The sequence below is a fragment of the Lactuca sativa genome, chromosome 4, assembly GCF_002870075.4.
Source record: "Lactuca sativa cultivar Salinas chromosome 4, Lsat_Salinas_v11, whole genome shotgun sequence".
Lineage (NCBI taxonomy): Eukaryota > Viridiplantae > Streptophyta > Magnoliopsida > Asterales > Asteraceae > Lactuca > Lactuca sativa.
Window position 1 is genome coordinate 170,802,499 of NC_056626.2, and position 7,086 is coordinate 170,809,584.

Sequence of the window (7,086 nt, forward strand, 5' to 3'; positions counted from 1 at the left end):
ATTACACTTTAGATTTAATGATTCTTTTAGAATGTTTTTTCTTATTATTTTTTTTGTAATAGATGTTTCTGTCGAAATGCCACTTATTCTGACAGAAATGATTTCATGATAGTTATTCTCATAAAATGTTATGGTCAAGGGCACAAGAATGAGTTGAAGACCTTATAAAAATGGCTTGAAGAATGAATCAAAGACTCATCATACACAAAATATAAGAATATTTTTATTTTATTTTATTTAAAGAATTACACTTGTTATTTTTTTCAAAATGTTATTCTTCAAGAATGTTTATTTTGCAGCACAATCATACAATGTAATTATTTGATATATTATTATTTCAAGAATCAATTTTGTGTATTCCTTCATAATATACTTCGTTATGTTTTCTTCTTATTTATGTCTTCTTAAAAGATGTCATAAACCGGCATTCTAAAAGAATGTCATTCCGACAGAATAAAATCCGGTATAATTAAAAATTATGTTAAATTTGAATTGATTAAAAAAAATCAGAATCTTTAAATCCGGAGAATTAATTATCCCTAAATATATGGAATTTTCCTTTTTTAAATTTATTTCAATTGATTAAAATACCCTTATAGTGAAATTAGATTGTAATTTCAATTATTTTTAATTCAATAATATTTATTAATCATCTTCTTAAAATATCTAAAATGATTGGCCCACAATCATTCATACATTCATACAATAATTAGTTTTAATAGAATAACATAAGCCTATATATATATATATATATATATATATATATATATATATATATATATATATATATATATATATATATATATATATATATATATATATATATATATATATTGTAGGATTCCAAGGGTCATTGGTAAACCCTAATCCATACCCATGGGTTTATGATCCATGGTTCATGTGGCCCAACTCTTTATGTATCCATACATAAACTTAGTCCACCATGGATCATAAGCCCAAACATATATATATATATATATATATATATATATATATATATATATATATATATATATATATATATATATATATATATATATATATAACTAATTTACACAATTAGTCCTCATTGATTTAATTAGTTTGTTTTGATCACAAAATTAATTCCAAATTAATTCTTGATTAATACTAATTAAATCATATGATTTCATATTAATATATGAATAAATCATAAATAACCTCTTCTCAAAAGTACATCCTATCAACTTGTCCAGGTGATATGCAACCCAAATGAACCATGCTACTCTCGGGTCAAGTACATACCAATTATAGTTATGGACTTAGACACTAATCCAACATTCTCCCACCTGGATTCGTCTAATAACTATTATTACAAGTACGACTCCACAACCCGACTAGAAATCATAGCTCTTAAAAGCTGCTGTCGAACTCTGACCTAGTCAATGACACGTCCATTAGATAAGGGATCATATATTCCTCCATTCTAGATATCATATGGACTGAGGCATGGATTATAATCATTCTCTCGGTCCATTTGTTGTTTCTCGATTTCTAATTTATGACGACCGACTAATTGAACAAATCAAATCAGTTCAGACTTGGCCAAACACTTAGGGGTGTCATCACTAAATCATTGAGGGTCCTACATATATCGCTTTTATCCCTCCAAGGGTAAAAGGAATGGATAAACTTCGACTTAAATGTTTGCTTGTACTTACTCATCAAATCACACACAATAATAAGTTTTATAACACCAAGTTACTGGTGCATTTACTGATATGTGCATATTTAGTTCATATTAAGTGTAGATTTTTATTCATTTATTAGCTAAATTATTGCATTACATGGACAAAAGATACTTAAAAGTGTTTGAATTATATTTTCAGTCCAAAAATGAAGCTCGGAAGCAAAAGGAAGCAGGAGAAGCGGTTAAGAGCTCGAGAATGGAACGAAGAAGAAAAACACTAAAAATTACACCTACTCGGCGAGTTGGGTTGACTACTCAGCGAGTCCACACGAAGATTCGAGAAGATAATGACTCAGAGACCCAGAGACTTATCGAATACGGGGACTGAGAGATGGACTCGACGAGTCGATTCGTATATATAAAGATAACTCCTCAGAACGATGGGGGGGGGGGGGGAATTTCTGGAATGATTCAGAGGAGTTCAACTGCGATTAAAGAGTCAGAAACACCCTAGAAGACGAAGTTAGAAGCTAGAATTCAATTCCGAAGGAGATTTGAGGCAAATTTCATCATTCTACTTAATCTTTTGTTTTGTCATTATGGTTAAACAATTAGAATGTGTTTGTTTGTTGTTATTTACTTCAATTATGAGCTAAAGCTCTTAGACTTCTGTTTGGGGATACAAAATTGATACTATGGTTTGATTGTTGGTAGGATTAATTCTAAGTTGGTGATTTTTGTTATTTTAGCTTGCTAAAGAACCTTACGTGTGAATGATAATTAATTTTCTGTTAATAGGAAGGTAATTAAATAGCATGAACATCTTTTAATTATTAACCTCATATGCTATGTGATCACTTTGTCATATGTCTAGGATTGATGAACATGAAACTAGAGTTAATAAGAAAATTAAGTAAATTCATGTGTGAGCTTGTGTGATGACCATCAACAAGAAGTTAACTAAAAGACTAAATTAGTTAAGTATTGCAAGTCTAAATTAACCTGAATAATTAATCTAGTGAATTTAATTAAATTAGACAACTGGCCACTGTTTAAGTTAGTTTATTTACTAAGGATTAGTGTAGTGAATGCGAATCTAATCACTTGAATCGTTAACCAACAAAAGAATTAATCCATTGCACCATTACCTTGAAATCAACCATAAGATCAATTGAGTTGAACTAAACAGAAGTTCCTTCCCATTATTGAATCTAGTTAATTCTCTGTTTTTCTAAGTTTTAGATTAAGTAATAGTTAGTAAGTTTTCTAGTCTTGTAGAAACTAGAGAAACCCCCTACTTATTAATTAATTTAGATAGAATTAGTTTTTAGTTTTAATTTGTTGTTCCCTGTGTTCGATACCCTACTTATTTAACTATACCACAATTGATAGATCCACTGCCTTTGTGTGTTATTTTATAATTAAAAGTAGGTTTAAAACTAGTTGGTTTTATATACATCAAGTTTTTGGCGCGGTTGTCGGGGAACGGTTCTAAAATTAACGCTAAATTCTTGTTTTATCGATCCTTTGTGTGGGATTTATCTTACACAAAGTTATTTAAAAGATAATTTAGTAAGTAGTATAAGTTTTGATAAATATTCGTTTTTAAAGTTACTAGAATAAATTTTTTGTATTTGCCTTGAACTCGCCGAGTGCATTCGTGCCGACTCGGCGAGTACATCGCTGTTACTGTTTTAATTCTTTATTTTATTTTTGTTCTTTTTACGCGTTTTCTGTTTTGTTTACAGTTGTTTCATGACCCGAAGATCTGATACACCTCCGGTCCCTCCTCTTGAAGACCCGGAATCCGCACTAAGGAGTAGCAAAGGAAAAACCGTTGGAGAATCTGCTTCTTCAAAGAACTCGCCACTCAAAAACCTCAAATCCGTTTTCAGCAAGAAGAGGAGCAGCAAATTAGGAGCATCCAGTGCCTCTTTGACAATCGGAGACCCAATTCAAGAAGATATCGAGTACGAGACCAAGGAAGAAGAAGAGCCCACATACGAGCACGAATCCGAGTTTGAAGACGATTTAGCTATCACTATGGCTAGTATCGATGAAGTGCCCATGGGGGAATGTAAGAAGAAGATATGCGATGACACCGGCCCAGGACTTGTGCAGCCCGCAATTCCCGCAACCGCTACTTTCGAACTAAAAGGCCATATTCTCGCTCAACTCAAGGAGATTCATTTTTATGGGAAGGATCACGAAGACGCCTACAAACACTTGGACAAAGTGAATGATGTGGCTGAATACTTCAATGTACCGAATGTTCCACGCGAGACCCAGCTTCTTCGCATGCTCCCAGTCACGTTCAAAGGTGCTGCAAAGGATTGGCTAAAGTCACTTCCTCCCGGATCAGTCACCACATGGGCCAAGATGAAAGAAGAGTTCATAGACCACTTTTGCCCACCCTCCAAAATAGCCAAGCTAAAGAAAGCCATTGCCAACTTCGAGCAACAACCTGGAGAATCTCTTTATGAAGCTTGGGAAAGATACAAGAGCTTGCTTAGGAATTGCCCACACCATGACCTTAATAGCCAACAAGAGGTCTCCATCTTCTATGATGGAGTCAATGTCACCACAAGGAAATTGCTCGACTCACAAGGCCCGGTCATGAAGAAGGCACCCTCGGTAATCAAGGAGCTAATTGAAGAATTCTCTAAGCATTCTAGAGAATACCACAATCCAAGAAATGAAGTAAGTCGGGGGTAGTGAACTCAGCAAATGATAGCATGGCGGCGGTGATAGCCAAACTTGATAGTCTAGATAGAAGAATTACAAAAATGGATCAAACAATCCATATTATTCGGGTTAGATGTGAGAATTATCGAGGGCCCCATCTCACAAAGGATTGTGATTTGGATGAGAATGGAAACAAAAAAGCTCAAGTATTCTATTCAAGTGGTGATTGATACGACGAGAATTGGCGGAAACCGAAGAAGGAATGGCTCCCATATGAAGAATACAAGAAGGCTAAGGAGGAGAAATACAAGCAGAAAGAGAGGGGATTTTATCAAAAGGAAGAACCGGTGATGGAAAAGAAAGCCGATTTAGAAGAGTTGTTCACTAGATTCATAGCCGCGTCCGAAAAGAGACACAATGATCACGATGCTGCAATACACGAGACCAGAAATATGCTAAGGAATCAGCAGGCATCCATTCTCAACATTGAGAAACAACTGGGACAGCTTGCACACCAAGTGAACGACAGAAGACCGGTTCAACTTCCAAGTAATACCGAAACCAATCCGAGAATGGAGAATGTGAGTGCAGTGACTTCCAGCAGTGAAGAAATTTTCACACATGCACAGAGGATCTCCAATAGGAAGACAGAAAAAGCAGAATAGTCGCTTCCAGCTAAGCCCGACCAGACTCGCCGAGTCCCTCTAATGGACTCGACGAGTCCATGCGTAAATGACAAAACTGTCATTCCCTTAAAGCCATATAATCCCCCTTTGCCATTCCCAATCAGAGCCATGCCTGTGGAAAAAGTTGAAGCTTATAGAGCCTTTATGAAGCATGTTAAAGCTTTACAAGTCAATGTGCCGTTTGTGGAAACAATGCTCAAAACATCCAAGTACTTCAACTTACTAAAAGGTCTCTTTGCTGCTAGGAACGATTTAGCTGAAGTCGCAGAGATAATATTGAATGAGCTACCCGAAAAGAAGGGCGATCCGGGGAGTATCATAATTCCGTGCCAATTTGGAAACGCATTTGTCACTCAAGCGTTGACCGACTCGGGTGCAAGCATCAATCTGATGCCTTCCTCTTTCCTTAAGAAACTGAATTTACCGGAGCCAAGGCCGGTAAACATGAAGATCCATTTGGCAGACAAGACGACTATTTTTCCACGAGGCATTTGTGAGGATCTTCTTATTAAAGTCGACAAGTTCATATTTCCAATAGACTTCGTGGTGCTTGATACGGAAGAAGACCCCAAAATTCCGATTATTTTGGGGAGGTCATTTTTAAACACCGAATGTGCTTTAATCGATGTAAGTGAGTCTACACTAACGCTAAGGGTAGGAGACGAGTCCGCAATATTTAGAGCCTTACCAGAAGTCAAGCAAGAAAAGGAAGGAAAAGAAGAGATCTCATTTATCAATATAGATGATGAGATACTACAAAAAGAGCTTGCACTTTTGCAAGAAGAAGATCCAAGCAAGTTTTTGCTACTTTCTGGAGAGGATGGAGATGTTAACAAGGACTTGAAGGAGATAGAAAAGCTACTGGAAGGAGCTGACTTGGAAAACACAGAGGAATTGGTGAAATACGATCCGACTCGCCGAGTCACTTTCTTAGACTCGACGAGTCTAGTCGAATCTGCCAACAACTTGGTTGACTTAGATCTGTTTGTTGCTAGTTCTCTGCATATGCTGGACTTGGATATTTTTCCTCATTCTTTAGATGAACAAATAGCAGAAGGAGAAATAGACACGGAAGTTCAACATGTCCATATAGCATGTCTTGATGCAATTTCGATTGAAGATGAGGTAAGCACAGAAAAAGAGGAGAAGGCAAATGATAGGAAAGTTGATAGACCTTACATTACCAAACCTAGAGCACGAACTTTCATAAACTTTGAAGTAATTAAGTTTAAGTAAAAGGAGGTGCAAGAGAAGGTGACAAAGAGTGGGGTGAAGAAGAAAAAGAGGAGAAGGGAAGCCCAAGCAGCTGAGGATGATGTTGTAAAGAAGAAAAGAGAGGAATTAAAACAGGCTTACAAAAAGAAGATTCACGCTTACAAGACAAAGTACAAACCACAAAAGATTAGGTGTGCATTCCCGATGCTGGAAGATGAAGAGACGTAGATGGGAAGGAGTCCAACTAATGACTCCTTAAAAAGAAGCGCTTGGTGGGAGGCAACCCGTTATCTAGAGTTTGATTTCTTTTATCTTTTTAGTTTTGTTTGAATTTTTTTTCGTTTTTAGAATTCTAATCTTCCAATTCGTCGGACATGTCTGCTTGAGAGTGCGTATGGACTAAGAGGGTGTTTGGGATTGTTTTTAAAATAACTTTTTGACTTTTAACTTTTTGAAAAGGTTAAAAGATTCAAAAGATGTTTGAGAATTAAAAAAGAAATTTTGAAAATAACTTTTTGTCAAGAAGAAAAAGAAGGTTTTTCAAAAGTCATGAAATTGTATCTTTTTGTGACTTTTGCACTTTAATGTGTAAAAATCATTCAAAAGTCAAGAAATTTCATCCAAACATTTTTTAAAACTAACTTTTAACTTTTACTCTTTAAAAGAACTTTTAAGAAAAGAAATTTTATAAAAAAAGTCTTTTGGCTTTGAAAAGAAATCCCAAACACCCCCTAAGTGTGGGGTGCAGTAAATTTTCTTTTTTTAAATAAATGGCAAAATTTTATAATTTCTAAATTGTTTGTAAGAGACTCGCCGAGTCTGACCATGACTTGGCGAGTCGATTCAGATTTT

The 7,086-nt window shown here is 35.3% G+C and overlaps 1 non-coding gene across 1 annotated transcript; it reads right to left on the reverse strand.

Moving 5' to 3' along the window:
* Positions 1-4,075: 4,075 nt before the first annotated feature.
* Positions 4,076-4,182, reverse strand: LOC111881477 (small nucleolar RNA R71). The gene has a single exon (XR_002846835.1). It is a non-coding gene; the product is annotated as a small nucleolar RNA R71 (small nucleolar RNA).
* Positions 4,183-7,086: the final 2,904 nt, after the last annotated feature.